This window comes from Engystomops pustulosus, chromosome 5, assembly GCF_040894005.1.
Source record: "Engystomops pustulosus chromosome 5, aEngPut4.maternal, whole genome shotgun sequence".
NCBI classification, from domain to species: domain Eukaryota; kingdom Metazoa; phylum Chordata; class Amphibia; order Anura; family Leptodactylidae; genus Engystomops; species Engystomops pustulosus.
The window spans coordinates 40,945,426-40,964,174 of record NC_092415.1 but is presented as its reverse complement, the minus strand read 5'-3'; positions in this window follow the sequence as shown (position 1 = coordinate 40,964,174).

The window sequence follows — 18,749 nt, the reverse complement described above, 5'->3', positions numbered from 1 at the left end:
ATCAGCGCAGTATACTGCGTGGAGCCACAACTGCAGCCATTATATTGTGCAGGGTCCACATTAGTACATATCTACATATGCTTATTGGCACTATTGGCTATAATCATATTTACCTTCTAGGTGGTTGTGTACTGTAGGACTCTGAAGCCATGTTGTTTCTGGTGTGACCATCTTGTCTAGAGATGAGCGAACATACCCGTCCGAGCTTGATGCTCGTTCGAGCATTAGCGTACTCGAAACTGCTCGTTACTCGGACGAGTATTTCGCCAGCTTGAGAAAATGGCATCTCCCGCCGTTTTGCTTTTTGGCGGCCAGAAACAGAGCCAAACACAAGCCAGGAGACTCTGCACTCCACCCAGCATGACGTGGTACCCTTACACGTCGATAGCAGTGGTTGGCTGGCCAGATCAGGTGACCCTGGAATAGACTAGCCCCTGCCCGCGCTGCTCGGATCATTCTGTGTCTGGATGCCGCTAGGGAGAGAGCTGCTGCTGGTCAGGGAAAGCGTTAGGGTGTTCTATTAGAATAGTGTTAGGCAGGAGTGATTCTACAAGAACCCAACAGCCCTTCTTAGGGCTACAATAACTTTTTTTTTTTTACTTTTTTTTGTTTGCTTGTGGCTGGGCTTGCTGGCATTAGTAGTGCAGCTACTACCATATTGTGAGGAATTTGCAGGGAGACTTGCTACCGTTGTGTTTAGCTCTTAGTGACACACATATCCACCTTAAACACCGAAGTGGGACAATTTATTAGGGGTTTGATTAGAATTAGGCAGAGTCTGCTGATTTATTTTTTTTTACCTTTATTTCTTTTTATAGCTCAAAGTCATATTGCAAAGCAGTGTGCTTTCACTGTAGGCTAGAAAATAGCCATAGGAGAACCCCAACGGCTTACTTAGGCCTACAATAGCGTTATATTTTCCTTTCTTTTGTTTGCTTGTGGCTGGGCTTGCTGGCATTAGTAGTGCAGCTTGTACCATATTGTGAGGAATTTGCTGGGAGACTTGCGACCGTTGTGTTTAGCTCTTAGTGACACGCATATCCACCTCAAACATCGAAGTGGGACAATTTATTAGGAGTTTGATTAGAATTAGGCAGAGTCTGCTGATTTTTTTTTTTTTTACCTTTATTTCTTTTTATAGCTTTTATAGCTGCTGTCATCAGGCACAGCACAAAATCTAGTTGTGTGCTGTCAATGTAGGTTAGAAAATAGCCATAGCAATAGGATAGCATCATTTTGTTTAAAAAAAAAAACACAAAAAAAAAATAATTGAAGTTTACACTTTAATTTTGAAAATGTTTAACCCGAGGGCTAGGGGTAGAGGACGAGGGCGTGGACGTGGGCGTCCAACTACTGCAGGGGTCAGAGGCCGTGGTCCTGGGGGGGGTGAGACACCACCTGCTGATGAGGGAGCAGGGGAACGCCGCAAAGCTACACTCCCTAGGTTCATCATGTCTCAAGTTACTGGGACTCGTGGTAGAGCACTGTTGAGGCCAGAACAGTGCGAAGAGGTGATGTCGTGGATTGCGGACAATGCTTCTAGCCATTTGTCCACCAGTCAGTCTTCCACGCAGTCCACCCATGTCACCGAAATCGGCACTCCTCCAGCTCCTCCACCTCAGCCTCCTTCCCCCCAGTCTGCCCCCTCCCAGCAAAATTTGGCATTTGAACCGGCATACTCTGAGGAACTGTTTTCTGGACCCTTCCCACAGTCACAAACCACTTGTCCGGTTGCTGCTGAGCAATTTTCCGATGCCCAGGTTTTCCACCGGTCGCAGTCTGTGGGTGATGATGACATTATTGACGTAGTGGAAGAAGTGTGTAAAGAGGTGTCGGACGATGAGGAGACACGGTTGTCAGACAGTGGTGAAGTTGTTGTCAGGGCAGGAAGTCCGAGGGGGGAGCAGACTGAGGGATCGGAGGATGATGAGGTGACAGACCCAAGCTGGGTTGATAGGCCGGGTGAACACAGTGCTTCTGAGACGGAGGTGAGTCCTATAGCAGAACAGGTTGGAAGAGGCAGTGGTGGGGCCAGACGGAGAGGGAGGGCCAGAGCTGGTGCATCAGCGCCAAATGTTGCCCGTAGTCAAGCTCCCGTGGTGAGGGCTAGATTTTCAGAAGTCTGGAGGTTCTTTAAAGAAACACCGGATGACCGACGGACTGTGGTGTGCAACCTTTGCCAATCCAGGATCAGCAGGGGTTCCACCACTACTAGCTTAACTACCACCAGTATGCGCAGGCATATGAATGCTAAACATCCCACTCAATGGCACCAAGCCCGTTCACCTCCGGCCGGGCATACCACTGCTCCTTCCCCGGTGTCATCTGCTAGTCAGCCCCCTGCCCAGGACCACGGCCCAAACACCTCCCGTGCGAAACCCCATCTTCGCCTCCACGATCCTCCACAGTATCCACCAGCGTTCAGCTCTCCATACCCCAGACGCTGGAGCGCAAAAGGAAGTATAGCGCAACCCACCCATACGCCCCAGCCCTCAACGTCCACATCTCCAAGTTGCTTAGCCTGGAGATGCTGCCCTATAGGCTGGTAGAGACAGAGGCCTTTCGAAACCTCATGGCAGCGGCCGCCCCTCGGTATTCGGTCCCCAGCCGCCACTACTTTTCCCGATGTGCCGGCCCAGCCCTGCACAAGCACGTGTCAGAGAACATCATCCGTGCCCTGACTAACGCCGTTTCTGACAAGGTCCACCTGACCACGGACACGTGGTCGAGTGCTGCCGGGCAGGGCCACTATATATCGCTGACGGCACATTGGGTTAACTTGGTGGAGGCTGGGACCGAGCCTGACTCTGGGGCTGGTCATATACTGCCGACGCCGAGGATTGCGGGGCCTACCTCGGTCCAGGTCTCAAAGGCCTACTATGCCTCCTCCTCCTCCCACCCCTCCTCCACCTCCTCCTCCTCCGAATTACCATCCGTGGGCATGGCGCCATCAGTTGGTAGCTCTAGGCACAGCAGCAGTGCCGTCGCTAAGCGACAGCAGGCGGTGCTCAAACTGCTGAGCCTAGGCGATAAAAGGCACACCGCCCAAGAGCTATTACAGGGCATCACGGCGCAGACTGATCTGTGACTGGCACCGCTGAACCTGAAGCCAGGCATGGTTGTGTGTGACAACGGCCGTAACCTGGTGGCGGCTCTGCAACTCGGCAGACTGACACATGTGCCATGCCTGGCCCATGTGTTAAATCTCATAGTTCAGCGTTTCCTCAAGACATACCCCAATCTGTCTGATTTGCTCACGATGCCGCATCTGTGCGCATTTCAGGAAGTCCAGCACAGATGCTGCCACTCTCAGGGCAGCGCAGCGCCGCCTCCAACTGCCCGCTCACCGACTGTTGTGCGTCGTGCCCACGAAGTGGAATTCAACATTAACCATGTTATCCAGAGTTTACCAGCAGCGCAGAGCGATTGTAGACTGCCAGATGTCAACTTCCACCAGAACTGGTAGTCAGGTCAGTCAGCTTCCTCAAGTCTACAATGAGGAGTGGACGTGGATGTCTGATATCTGTCAGGTGCTGAGTAACTTTGAGGAGTCAACACAGATGGTCAGTGGCGATGCCGCCATCATCAGCCTCTCCATCCCACTGCTTGGCCTGTTGAAAAACTCTCTGGTCAGCATGAAGTCGGAAGCTTTGCGCTCGTCACAAGAGACGGGGGAAGAAGATTCCCTTGTTGCATATCGGAGGAGGTGGAGGAGGATGAGGAGGAAGAGGAGGAGAATGTTGGCGAGACACAAGAGGGGACCATTGTTCAGTCCTTCACTGTTCAGCGTGTATGGGCAGAAGAAGAGGAGTTGGAGGAGTTGGAGGAGGAGGAAATGGGCAGTCAGGCCAGTGAGGGGAGTGAATTTTGCGCGTTGGGACTCTGGCGCATATGGCAGATTTCATGCTAGGCTGCCTATCCCGTGACCCTCGCGTTCAAAGAATTTATTCCAGCACCGATTACCGGGTATTCACTCTCCTGGACCCACGGTACAAGCAAAATCTTTCCACTCTCATCCCTGGAGAGGAAAGGAGTGTGAGAATGCATGAATACCAGCAGGTCCTGGTGCACAAGCTGAAACAGTATTTCCCTTCTGACAGCGCTAGCGGCAGAGGGCGTACTTCTGCGGGACAAGTAGCGAGGGAGAGTAGGCGACCAGGCAGCTTGTCCAGCACTGACAGGGGTACGCTTTACAAGGCCTTTGCCAGTTGTATGTCACCCCAGCAAGACACTGTCACCTGTCCCCAGTCTCGGCAGAGTAGGGCTGATCTTTACAGAAAAATGGTGAGGGAGTACGTAGCTGACCATACCATCGTCCAAAATGATCACACAGCTCCCTACAACTACTGGGTTTCAAAGCTGGACATGTGGCACGAACTGGCGCTGTACGCCTTGGAGGTTCTTGCCTGCCCTGCCGCTAGCCTGTTGTCCGAGCGGGTTTTCAGTGCAGCTGGTGGCATCATCACCGATAAGCGTACACGCCTGTCGACTGACAGCGCTGACAGGCTGACGCTTATCAAGATGAATAAAGCCTGGATTTCTCTGGATTTTCATTCTCCACCAGGTGAAAGAAGCTCACCCTGAATAATATATGCACTCCTCCTCCTCATTGTCCTCCTTCTCCTCCTCTTTGTACACTAAAGCATAGGAAACTGGCTATTTTTTGCCAGGGCCAACTGGCTCTAGCTATAGTACTCTATGTATTTAATTTTCCTGGAGGGCCACCTACCCGGTCCTCTGTTTTAAGCAATTTTTGGGAGTGCCACATACAGGCACTCAATCTATTTAATTTTTCTGAAGGACCACCTACCTGCTCCTCTGGTTTGAAAACTTTTTTGGACTGCCACATACAGGCACTATCCAAATTAAATTGTCTCCATAGCAGCCTCCACATGTCGTCTTTTTAGATGGCTCCACACGTTGTCTCCATTGCTACCTCCACACGTCATCGCCATAGCTGCCTCCAAAAGTCGTCCATATAGCTGCCTCCATACATGGTCTCCTTATCAAACGAACTGTGTCAGGCAGAATTTTGGGTTGTTTTCATGGATTCCACATCAAACTTGTTAACTTTGTCGCCACCCTGCTGTGTAATCCACAAAATATACTGGCAAACTTTTATCATTTACCGATATTATTTCAGCGCTTCTTGCGCATCTGTTTACATTCCCCTCACCCGCCATATCCTAAACTTATAAGAACGCTACTACACTTGATCTTATACAAAAGGTTCTTAGAAGTGCTGTTTGGGGAGTAGCCTAGAGACAGGGGCTTGGATTGGCGAAAGCTCGCCTGGCAGCGAAGCGCCAGCTCCATCTCAAGATCCAACTAACATAGTTTTAACTGCAGCACCTTTAATCTACTACTAGTTCACTGCCTCCATACATGGTCCCCTTATCAAACGAGCTGTGTCAGGCAGAATTTTGGGTTGTTTTCATGGATTCCACATCAAACTTGTTAACTTTGTCGCCACCCTGCTGTGTAATCCACAAAATATACTTGCAAACTTTTATCATTTACCGATATTATTTCAGCGCTTCTTGCACATCTGTTTACATTCCCCTCACCCGCCATATGCTAAACTTATAAGAACGCTACTACACTTGATCTTATACAAAAGGTTCTTAGAATTGCTGTTTGGGGAGTAGCCTAGAGACAGGGGCTTGGATTGGCGAAAGCTCGCCTGGCAGCAGAGCGCCAGCTCCATCTCAAGATCCAACTAACATAGTTTTAACTGCAGCACCTTTAATCTACTACTAGTTCACTGCCTCCATACATCGTCCCCTTATCAAACGAGCTGTGTCAGGCAGAATTTTCAGGTGTTTCACCAGATACATAGTGGAACTCGGCGCATCTGTCGCCGCCATGCTGGAGACCTGAAGTTGCAATCATAGCAGCGCAATATGGATGCCCCATACTGTCGCTCTTAATCATGGAACCATTTCCGTAAAAACAATTAAAAATAGAACCACTATGCTATTCCATTATTCCTAGGTGAAATATTCAAACGACCCGGCCTGCTTTGAAAATTATAATTTTTTCAAAGTAAACGCTTCTGGCCCCCAGGCCCATTTTGGGTGGGGAGGAGCCGAGAGACAGGGGCTTGGACAGGCGAAATCTCGCCTGGCAGTGGACTGCCAGCTCCATCCGAAGCTTAGGCAGCCTCAGAGGCATCCATGCATGCTGCGCCTGCTGTTTCCTGTCCATTTTGCCTCCACGATCCTCCACAACGTCCACCAATGTCTCTTTTCAACTCTCTATACCCCAGACGCTGGAGCACGAGAGGATATGCAGCACACCATCCCCTTATCAAACGAGCTGTGTCAGGCAGAATTTTCAGGTGTTTCACCAGATACATAGTGGAACTCGGCCCATCTGTCGCCGCCATGCTGGAGACCTGAAGTTGCAATCATAGCAGCGCAATATGAATGCCCCATACTGTCGCTCTTAATCATGGAAGTCGTCTCCATGGCTGCCTCCACATGTCGTCCCCTTATCAAAAGAGCTGTGTCAGGCTCATTTTTCGGGTGTTTCACCAGATACGTTATTGAACTTGGTCACTATGTCGCCACCATGCTGTGTTATCGACTAAATATACCGTCAACCTTTTGTTCACATAGGAAATCATTTCACCTCCTTTGGTGAAACCTGAGTCCATTTAGGGTATGTCGCCATGACACTCTCTAGCCTTCCACTTGCCGCTGCCTCTGCATGCTGTCCCCTATTGTGTCAGGGTCAATTATTGCATGTTTTAGATGCTATCTAGCCTCATTCGGTCACTCTGTCATGGCCATGCTGTTGCCCATAATTTTTGCATAATGGTGCAATTAAGCAGCCTCAGAGGCATCCATGCATGCTGCCCTTGCTGTTTCCTGTCCATTTCCGTGGTGTTTCCATTCTTTTCTGAGGTTCCCAGGTGTTTGGCCAAGCTTCCCTGTGCAGAGCCTTGGTCCCCTTGAAAAATGCTCGAGTCTCCCATTGACTTCAATGGGGCTCGTTATTCGAGACGAGCACTCGAGCATCGGGAAAAGTTTGTCTCGAATAACGAGTACCCGAGCATTTTAGTGCTCGCTCATCTCTAATCTTGTCACTTCCTTTTCAGGAGATCATGTAGACTGTCTCCATCAGGTAATCATCCTACAATTAAAACAAGATGCTGACCGTTACTGACATCTCTCTGTTCTGCTTACACTTACAAATCTTGCACTTGCTCACAGACATTGGGGCACATTTACTTACCCGGTCCTGTCGCGATCCCGCAGTGCGGATTTGGGTCTGCCGCAATTTACTAAGCTCGTGCGTCCGTGTTCCTGCATCCGTCGCTTCCGCGCTGAGGTCCGTCGGAGTTCACCATCTTCTTTCTGGTGCATGCAAGTGCTTGATCTTGCGACACAAATCCTTTTTTAAATTTCTGCAGTTTGTCAGAATCTGCCAGGTTGTCCGACGGCCGCCCCTGATTTCTGTCGCATACAAGTCGATGTGCCAAAATCCGATCACGTGTGCAAAAATCCCGGGGAAATTCGGCACAAAACAAAAATCCGCGGGAAACCCGATGAAAATGCGTCCGATGGACCATTAGTAAATGAGCCCTATTGTAGAGACGAATACACTGCCATGCTGCATCACTTCGCTTAAAGACGAGCAGTATGTTCCCTAAAAATGTCTGCTCAACTGATTTATGGCCATGTTTGTCTGTATGAACCTGTCACGGGTGCTCCCACGATCCCTGTCTCGGATCGCGGGCGCATCCGTGCTCCTCCGTGTCCCCCCGCTGCAGCCCGGTCAACTCACTTACCTCTCCCGGCTCCCGCTCTTCCCCGGACTGCCGTGTGCGCGTCCCCGCCTCCTAGGGCGCGCGCGCGGCTCCTGCCGAAAATTTAAAGGGCCAGCGCACCGCTAATTGGTGCACTGGCTGAACACCTCACCTTTAAGAATCCTGCCTCTTCCTGTGTCTCCTGTCGGATCTTTGTGCCTCACAGCCTAAGAGAAAGCTTCCTGGTGATTATTCCTGTGTTCCTGTGTATTCCTGCGTTCCTGTGTATTCCTGCGTTCCTGTGTGTCTCCGCTCCTGAGTCCTGTGTTGCCGTGTTACCCGAGTTCCTCCGTGTTGCTGTGTTCCGTGTGCCTGTGTTCCCGTTCCCACCTGCCTGGACCTCCCATTGCTGACCCCATATTTGGATTTGACCTTGCACCTCTGCCGCCTGCCCTGACCCCGAGCCTGGACCTGACTACGAGACTGTCTTCTGCTAAGGTACCTCGACCTCGGCTGCCACCGCGAGCTAGTCGCACTTGGTAATGACCTGGTGGTATCCTGCTGCAGCAAGTCCAACCCGCTTTGCGGCGGGCTCTGGTGAAAACCAGGTGCCACTTGGATTCCGGTACCAGGTGTCGGCTAGTTCCATCTCCCGCGGTGGTCCAGAGGATCCACTGATCCTGACAGTAAGATCCGGCCATGGAGATCTCTGTGCAACCAATTGCAGGTGAACTTGGACTTTTCTTCTGCCTATCACTAGAGATGAGCGAGTATACTCGTCCGAGCTTGATGCTCGTTCGAGTATTAAGGTACTCGAAACGGCTCGTTGCTCGGACGAGTATTTCCCCTGCTCGAGATCGAGCATTTAATTAAAAAAACACAGTGAAGAACAGTGAAGAATAGAATAAAAACAGTGAACACAGTGAACACAGGATCATTTAAGTGAAAAACACAGTGCAGAACACAGTGAAGAATAGATTACAGATGTTCGGCACATCTGCTTACTTGTCGGAAGATACGCGCGGAACGGCAGCAGGGAGACATCAAGCAGCAGGGAGACATCAAGCAGCACGGGGGAGACATCAAGCAGCAGGGAGACATCAAGCAGCACGGGGGAGACATCAAGCAGCAGGGAGACATCAAGCAGCACGGGGGAGACATCAAGCAGCACGGGGGAGACATCAAGCAGCACGGGGGAGACATCAAGCAGCACGGGGGAGACATCGGGCAGCGCGGGGGAGACATCGGGCAGCGCGGGGAGACATCGGGCAGCACGGGGGAGGCATCGGGCAGCGCGGGGAGACATCGGGCAGCACGGGGAGACATCGGGCAGCACGGGGGAGACATCGGGCAGCACGGGGAGACAGCGGGCAGCACGGGGGAGACAGCGGGCAGCACGGGGGAGACATCGGGCAGCACGGGGAGACAGCGGGCAGCACGAGGGAGACAGCGGGCAGCACGAGGGAGACATCGGGCAGCACGGGGAGACATCGGGCAGCACGGGGAGACAGCGGGCAGCACGGGGAGACATCGGGCAGCACGGGGAGACATCGGGCAGCACGGGGGAGACATCGGGCAGCACGGGGGAGACATCGGGCAGCGCGGGGGAGACATCGGGCAGCACGGGGAGACATCGGGCAGCACGGGGGAGACATCGGGCAGCACGGGGGACACAGACATCGGGCAGCACGGGGAGACTTCAGTGGAAGAAGAGGAGCGGATCCCGGGACAGCGTATCACCCCGACAAGTAAGCAGATGTGCCGAACATCTGTAATCTATTCTTCACTGTGTTTTTCACTGCGTTTTTCACTTAAATGATCCTGTGGTCACTGTTTTTATTCTATTCTTCACTGTTCTTCACATCTGTTAACTTGTCGGGAGATAATATACGCGCGGAACAGTGAAGAATAGATTGCAGATGTTTGCATACATCTGCTAACTTATCAGAAGACATTCTTTTTCAATTAAATAACACATTTTATTCCCGAACCATGGTCCCTTTGAAAAATGCTCGGGTCTCCCATTGACTTCAATGGGGCTCGTTATTCGAGACGAGCACTCGAGCATCTGGAAAAGTTCGTCTCGAATAACGAGCACCCGAGCATTTTAGTGCTCGCTCATCTCTACCTATCACCCACAGACTAACGGCCAAGTGGAGAGTGTGAATCAGAATTTAGGTTGCTATCTCCGCAACTTCGTCTCTACCTGTCAGGACGACTGGGCCTCTCTTCTACCATGGGCGGAGTTCTCTTACAATTCCCTGGACTCCACTTCTGCAGGTTCTTTTTTATTAACTACGGACTGCATCCTTGGCCTCCTCTTCCATTACCCATGTCTGCAGATGTTTCTGCTGTGGAGGACCTGGTACGTGATCTAAAAGCCATCTGGGAACAAGTCCATACCTCATTGCTCCAAGCTTCAGCCCAGACCAAGCGTCAAGCAGACAAAAGACACCGACCATTTCCTGTTTTAGCTCCTGGTGACAGGGTCTGGCTGTCTGGCAAGGATTTGGTCCTGAGGAGAGATCTTGGGAGCCAGAGGATAACATCCTGAACAAGAGTCTGCTCCAATGTTTTCTCAGGCCCAAGAAGAGAGGGAGGCCGAAGGGGGGGGGTACTGTCACGGGTGCTCCCGCGATCCCTGTCTCGGATCGCGGGTGCATCCATGCTCCTCCGTGTCCCCTCGCTGCAGCCTGGTGAACTCACTTACCTCTCCCGACTCCTGCTCTTCCCCGGACTGCCGTGCGCGCGCGTCCCCGCCTCCTAGGGCACGCGCATGGCTCCTGCCGAAAATTTTAAGGGCCAGCGCACCGCTAATTGGTGCATTGGCTGAACACCTCACCTTTAAGAATCTGCCCTCTTCCTGTGTCCCCTGTCGGATCTTTGTGCCTCACAGCCTAAGAGAAAGCTTCCTGGTGATTATTCCTGCGTTCCTGTGTATTCCTGCGTTCCTGTGTATTCGTGCATTCATGTGTATTCCTGCGTTCCTGTGTGTCTCCGCTCCTGAGTCCTGTGTTGCCGTGTTACCCGAGTTCCTCCGTGTTGCTGTGTTCCGTGTGCCTGTGTTCCCGTTCCCACCTGCCTGGACCTCCCATTGCTGACCCCGGATTTGGACTTGACCTTGCACCTCTGCCGCCTGCCTGACCCCGAGCCTGGACCTGACTACAAAACTGTCTTCTGCTAAGGTACCTCGACCTCGGCTGCCACCACGGGCTAGTCGCACCTGGGAATGACCTGGTGGTATCCGGCCGCAGCAAGTCCAACCCGCTTTGCGGCGGGCTCTGGTGAAATCCAGGTGCCACTTGGATTCCAGTCCCAGGTGTCGGCTAGTTCCATCTCCGGCGGTGGTCCAGAGGTTCCACTGATCCTGACAGAACCTAGATAATCCTTCTGCATTTATGTGCTTCATTTGAATATGGATATATCTCTGCCAACCAAGACCACAGATTTTAGTGGGAAACCAAATCTAAAGTTAAGTCTAGAACTATTTGGCCAGAGACACTGGTTACCAATTCTGTACATTGCCACAATGAATTTTGAACAAAACTTTTCAGATGCAGTTGAATCTGCGTCTGGAATCAGGTAACAGACTTGGCCATTGAGGAATATTCAGCTTCATTAATAAACTTCTAAGTTGCTTTGGCTTTATGGTTTGGGTCATTGTCCATTTGTATTATGAAACACTGACCAATCAGTTTGGCTGGATGTGAGTGTATCGTATGTCTCTAAATACATCAAAATTCATTAGGCTGCTTCTGTCAAATCATCAATATGGTCGGGAAGTAAGAGCTCTCCTTATGGAGACTGCCACTTAGGGCTGCCGTGTAGGCGTGTGGAGACTTATAGCCATAGATGCTCGGGATTCTGGGAAAATATCCAACTAAGTTTTCCAGGATGGATAGAAAACCACGTCTTTTTTTAGCTGGCTTGTAAGGCAGCTCCTACACGACCTACAAGAAGACTTATGACATGATGTGGGATTAAAGCCAAATCAGTATTTCCAGAAGAAACAGATTCCCATCCTTAGACAGCACTGTTTCAACCTTGTTGGTTCTCTTCAGTACAGTGTACTTACTGATTCGGCTGGGTGAGAGGCTTTTGGGGTCAGGAAGTAATAGTTCTCCTTATGGAGAATGCCAATTAAGGGCACTGTGTGGGCATGTAGATGCTCCACTAGGGGATTCTGGGAAAATATGCAAATACATTTTCCAGGATGGGATATGGAAAACCACACCTCTTTTAGCTACCTTGTAAGCTACCCTGAAGAGACACAACCAGGTCGAAACATCTGTTCCTTCTGGAATAGATATACTGGTTTGGTTTTAATCCTGCATCATGTCATTAGACTTCCTGTAAGTCATGCCTGACTTACAAGATAGCTAAAATAGGCGTGGTTTTTCTTATCCAATCCTGGAAAACTTATTTGCATATTTTCCCACGTCATCAATAAATCTGTCCAAAGAATGTTCTTCCAGAAGTGTACGGGTTTCTTTAGATTTTTTTTAGCAAAGTCCAAATTATCCTTTTTATTCTTGAGGCTTATAGGTGGATTGCACGGTGCAATCCTCTGCATTTACTTTCATGCAATCTTCTCCTTATGGTAGTTTGGATATCGATACATCCTGGAGATTGTTGTTCACATGTTTGCTGTTTTGAAGGGGTTACTCTTTACCATGGAAATTATTATGCATCCATCCACCACTGCCGTCTTATGTTGGCGTCCAGGTCTTTTTGCATTGATGAGTTCGCCAGTTCTTTCTTTCTTAGGATGTTCCAAACTGTAGATGTTGCTACTCCTAATACAGTACCAATATTTTGCATGTGTTTTTTTGTGTTTTCACAGCTGAAGGATGGCTTGTTCCACCTGCTTCTTTGACCACATGTTTTCTTCACAGCAAAATCTTCCAAATACAAACAGCACACCTCAAACTCCAGGGTTTTTATATGCTTCATTGAAAATGACCTAATGAAGAAATTGTCCACAACAGTCCATGTTCATGGTGCTGGCTCATCATTATTGTACAGACTCTGACACAAGATTGTATATCCTATATTTCCCAACAGAACATTTCAATCTTGAGAAACACAGTCCACACCAGTAAACAGCAGCATCAGACTGCACACTAGGTAAACAATACTATTAGCAGCATTTACACAGCAGTTTTGTCTATAATGATGATCATTCCACTGCTTCTCTGCTGATAATTAGAGATGAGCGAGCACTAAAATGCTCGGGTACTCGTTATTCGAGACGAACTTTTCCCGATGCTCGAGTGCTCGTCTCGAATAACGAGCCCCATTGAAGTCAATGGGAGACTCGAGCATCTTTCAAGGGGACCAAGGCTCTGCACAGGGAAGCTTGGCCAAACACCTGGGAACCTCAGAAAAGGATGGAAACACCACGGAAATGGACAGGAAACAACAGGGGCAGCATGCATGGATGCCTCTGAGGCTGCTTAATCGCACCATTATGCCAAAACTATGGGCAACAGCATGGCCATGACAGAGTGACAGAATGAAGCTAGATAGCATGTAAAACATCCAATAATTGACCCTGACACTATAGGGGACGGCATGCAGAGGCAGCGGCAGCAGCGGCAGGCTAGAGAGTGGCATGGCGACATACTCTAAATGGACTCAGGCTTCAAACCAATGGGTGGCAGAGAGGAACCAAAGGAGGTGAGCAAGAAGCGCTCAAATAATATCGGTACATGATAAAAGTTTGCCAGTATATTTTGTGGATTACACAGCAGGGTGGCGACAAAGTTAACATGGAAGCCATGAAAACAACCCAAAATTCTGCCTGACACAGCTCGTTTGATAAGGGGACCATGTATGGAGGCAGTGAACTAGTAGTAGATTAAAGGTGCTGCAGTTAAAACTATGTTAGTTGGATCTTGGCATGGAGCTGGCGCTCCGCTGCCAGGCGAGCTTTCGCCAATCCAAGCCCCTGTCTCTAGGCTACTCCCCAAACAGCACTTCTAAGAACCTTTTGTATAAGATCAAGTGTAGTAGCGTTCTTATAAGTTTAGGATATGGCGGGTGAGGGGAATGTAAACAGATGCGCAAGAAGCGCTGAAATAATATCGGTAAATGATAAAAGTTTGCAAGTATATTTTGTGGATTACACAGCAGGGTGGCGCCAAAGTTAACAAGTTTGATGTGGAATGCCCTGTAATAGCTCTTGGGCGGTGTGCCTTTTATCGCCTAGGCTCAGCAGTTTGAGCACCGCCTGCTGTCGCTTAGCGACGGCACTGCTGCTGTGCCTAGAGCTACCGACTGATGGCGCCATGGCCACGGATGGTAATTCGGAGGAGGAGGAGGTGGGGTGGGAGGAGGAGGAGGTATACTAGACCTTTGAGACCTGGACTGAGGTAGGCCCCGCAATTCTCTGCGTCGGCAGTATATGACCAGCCCCAGGGTCAGACTCGGTCCCAGCCTGCACCAGGTTAAGTGTAGTAGCGTTCTTATAAGTTTGGGATATGGCGGGTGAGGGGAATGTAAACAGATGCGCAAGAAGCGCATGATGCGCATGGAGCTGGCGCTCCGCTGCCAGGCGAGCTTTCGCCAATCCAAGCCCCTGTCTCTAGGCTACTCCCCAAACAGCACTTCTAAGAACCTTTTGTATAAGATCAAGTGTAGTAGCGTTCTTATAAGTTTAGGATATGCCGGGTGAGGGGAATGTAAACAGATGCGCAAGAAGCGCTGAAATAATATTGGTAAATGATAAAAGTTTGCCAGTATATTTAGTGGATAACACAGCAGGGTGGCGAAAAAGTTAACAACTTTGATGTGGAATCCATGAAAACAACCCAAATTTCTGCCTGACACACCTCGTTTGATAAGGGGACGATGTATGGAGGCAGCTATATGGACGACTTTTGGAGGTAGCAATGGAGACAACGTGTGGAGGCTGCTATGGAGACAATTTAATTTGGATAGTGCCTGTATGTGGCAGTCCAAAAAAGTTTTCAAACCAGAGGAGCAGGTAGGTGGCCCTCCAGAAAAATGAAATAGATTGAGTGCCTGTATGTGGCAGTCCAAAAAAGTTTTCAAACCAGAGGAGCGGGTAGGTGGCCCTCCAGAAAAATGAAATAGATTGAGTGCCTGTATGTGGCAGTCCAAAAAACTTTTCAAACCAGAGGAGCAGGTAGGTGGCCCTCCAGTAAAATGGAATAGATTGAGTGCCTGTATGTGGCAGTCCAAAAAAGTTTTCAAACCAGAGGAGCGGGTAGGTGGCCCTCCAGAAAAATGGAATAGATTGAGTGCCTGTATGTGGCAGTCCAAAAAACTTTTCAAACCAGAGGAGCAGGTAGGTGGCCCTCCAGTAAAATGGAATAGATTGAGTGCCTGTATGTGGCAGTCCAAAAAAGTTTTCAAACCAGAGGAGCAGGTAGGTGGCCCTCCAGAAAAATTGAATAGATTGAGTGCCTGTATGTGGCACTCCCAAAAATTGTTTAAAACAGAGGACCGGGTAGGTGGCCCTCCAGAAAAATTGAATAGATTGAGTGCCTGTATGTGGCACTCCCAAAAATTGTTTAAAACAGAGGACCGGGTAGGTGGCCCTCCAGAAAAATTAAATGCATAAAGTACTATAGCTAGAGCCAGTGGGCCCTGTCAAAAAATAGCCAGTTTCCTCTGCTTTACTGTACAAAGAGGAGGAGAAGGAGGAAAATGAGGAGGAGGAGGAGTGGATAAATTATTCAGGTTGAGCTTCCTTCACCTGGTGGAGATTGGAAATGATGAGAAATCCAGGCTTTATTCATCTTAATAAGCGTCAGCCTGTCAGCAATGTCAGTCGACAGGCGTGTACGCTTATCGGTGATGATGCCACCAGCTGCACTGAAAACCCGCTCGGACAAGACGCTAGCAGCAGGGCAGGCAAGAACCTCCAAGGCGTACAGCGCCAGTTCGTGCCACATGTCCAGCTTTGAAACCCAGTAGTTGTAGGGAGCTGTATGATCATTTAGGACGATGGTATGGTCAGCTACGTACTCCCTCACCATCTTTCTGTAAAGATCAGCCCTACTCTGCCGAGACTGGGGACAGGTGACAGTGTCTTGCTGGGGTGACATAAAGCTGGCAAAAGCCTTGTAAAGCATACCCTTGCCAGTGCTGGACAAGCTGCCTGCTCGCCTACTCTCCCTCGCTACTTGTCCCGCAGAACTACGCACTCTGCCGCTAGCGCTGTCAGAAGGGAAATACTGTTTCAGCTTGTGAACCAGGGCCTGCTGGTATTCATGCATTCTCACACTCCTTTCCTCTCCAGGGATGAGAGTGGAAAGATTTTGCTTGTACCGTGGGTCCAGGAGAGTGAACACCCAGTAATCGGTGCTGGAATAAATTCTTTGAACGCGAGGGTCACGGGATAGGCAGCCTAGCATGAAATCTGCCATATGCGCCAGAGTACCAACGCGTAAGAATTCACTCCCCTCACTGGCCTGACTGTCCATTTCCTCCTCCTCCAACTCCTCCAACTCCTCTTCTTCTGCCCATACACGCTGAACAGTGAAGGACTCAACAATGGTCCCCTCTTGTGTCTCGCCAACATTCTCCTCCTCTTCCTCCTCATCCTCCTCCACCTCCGCCTCCTCCGATATGCGCTGAGAAACAGACCTAAGGGTGCTTTGGCTATCAACAAGGGAATCTTCTTCCCCCGTCTCTTGTGACGAGCGCAAAGCTTCCGACTTCATGCTGATCAGAGAGTTTTTCAACAGGCCAAGCAGTGGGATGGTGAGGCTGATGATGGCGGCATCGCCACTGACCATCTGTGTTGACTCCTCAAAGTTACTCAGCACCTGACAGATATCAGACATCCACGTCCACTCCTCATTGTAGACTTGAGGAAGCTGACTGACCTGACTACCAGTTCTGGTGGAAGTTGACATCTGGCAGTCTACAATCGCTCGGCGCTGCTGGTAAGCTCTGGATAACATGGTCAGTGTTGAATTCCACCTCGTGGGCACGTCGCACAACAGTCGGTGAGCGGGCAGTTGGAGGCGGCGCTGCGCTGCCCTGAGAGTGGCAGCATCTGTGCTGGACTTCCTGAAATGCGCACAGATGCGGCGCACCTTCGTGAGCAAATCAGACAGATTGGAGTATGTCTTGAGGAAACGCTGAACTATCAGATTTAACACATGGTCCAGGCATGGCACATGTGTCAGTCTGCCGAGTTGCAGAGCCGCTACCAGGTTACGGCCGTTGTCACACACAACCATGCCTGGCTTCAGGTTCAGCGGTGCCAGCCACAGATCAGTCTGCGCCGTGATGCCCTGTAATAGCTCTTGGGCGGTGTGCCTTTTATCGCCTAGGCTCAGCAGTTTGAGCACCGCCTGCTGTCGCTTAGCGACGGCACTGCTGCTGTGCCTAGAGCTACCGACTGATGGCGCCATGCCCACGGATGGTAATTCGGAGGAGGAGGAGGTGGAGGAGGGGTGGGAGGAGGAGGAGGCATAGTAGGCCTGAAACACCTGGACCGAGGTAGGCCCCGCAATCCTCGGCGTCGGCAGTATATGACCAGCCGCAGGGTCAGACTCGGTCCCAGCCTCCACCAAGTTAACCCAATGTGCCGTCAGCGATACATAGTGGCCCTGCCCGGCAGCACTCGTCCACGTGTCCGTGGTCAGGTGGACCTTGTCAGAAACGGCGTTGGTCAGGGCACGGATGATGTTGTCTGACACGTGCTGGTGCAGGGCAGGGACGGCACATCGGGAAAAGTAGTGGCGGCTGGGGACCGAATACCGAGGGGCGGCCGCCGCCATGAGGTTGCGAAAGGCCTCGGTCTCTACTAGCCTATAGGGCAGCATCTCCAGGCTAAGCAATCTGGAGATGTGGACATTAAGGGCTTGGGCGTGCGGGTGGGTTGCACTATATTTGCGTTTCCGCTCCAGCGTCTGGGGTATGGAGAGCTGAACGCTGGTGGATGCTGTGGAGGATCGTGGAGGCGACGATGGGGTTTTTGTGGCAGGATCCTGGGCAGGGGGCTGACTATCAGCTGACACAGGGGAAGGAGCAGTGGTGTGCACGGCCGGAGGTGAACGGGCTTGTTGCCACTGAGTGGGGTGTTTAGCATTCATATGCCTGCGCATACTGGTGGTAGTTAAGCTAGTAGTGGTGGAACCCCTGCTGATCCTGGTTTGGCAAATGTTGCACACCACAGTCCGTCGGTCATCCGGTGTTTCCTTAAAGAACCTCCAGACTTCTGAAAATCTAGCCCTCGCCGCAGGAGCCCTCGCCACGGGAGCTTCACTAGTTGACACATTTGGCGCTGATGCACCAGCTCTGGCCCTGCCTCTCCGTCTGGCCCCACCACTGCCTCTTCCAACCTGTTCTGGTCGAGGACTCTCCTCTGTCTCAGAAGCACTGTGTTCACCCGGCCTATCAACCCAGCTTGGGTCTGTCACCTCATCATCCTCTGATCCCTCAGTCTGCTCCCCCCTCGGACTTCCTGCCCTGACAACAACTTCCCCACTGTCTGACAACCGTGTCTCCTCATCGTCGGACACCTCTTTAGACACTTCTTCCACTACGTCAAGAAGGTCATCATCACCCACAGACTGCGACTGGTGGAAAACCTGGGCATCGGAAAATTGCTCAGCAGCAACCGGACAAGTGGTTTGTGACTGTGGGAAGGGTCCAGAAAACAGTTCCTCCGAGTATGCCGGTTCAAATGCCAAATTTTCCTTGGAGGGGGCAGACTGAGGGGGAGGAGGCTGAGGTGCAGGAGCTGGAGGAGTGGCGATTTCGGTGACATGGGTGGACTGCGTGGAAGACTGACTGGTGGACAAATTGCTCGAAGCATTGTCGGCAATCCACGACATCACCTGTTCGCACTGTTCTGGCCTCAACAGTGCTCTACCACGAGTCCCAGTAACTTCAGACATGAACCTAGGGAGTGTAGCTCTGCGGTGTTCCCCTGCTCCCTCATAAGCAGGTGGTGTCTCACCCCGCCCAGGACCACGGCCTCTGACCCCTGCAGTAGTTGGACGCCCACGTC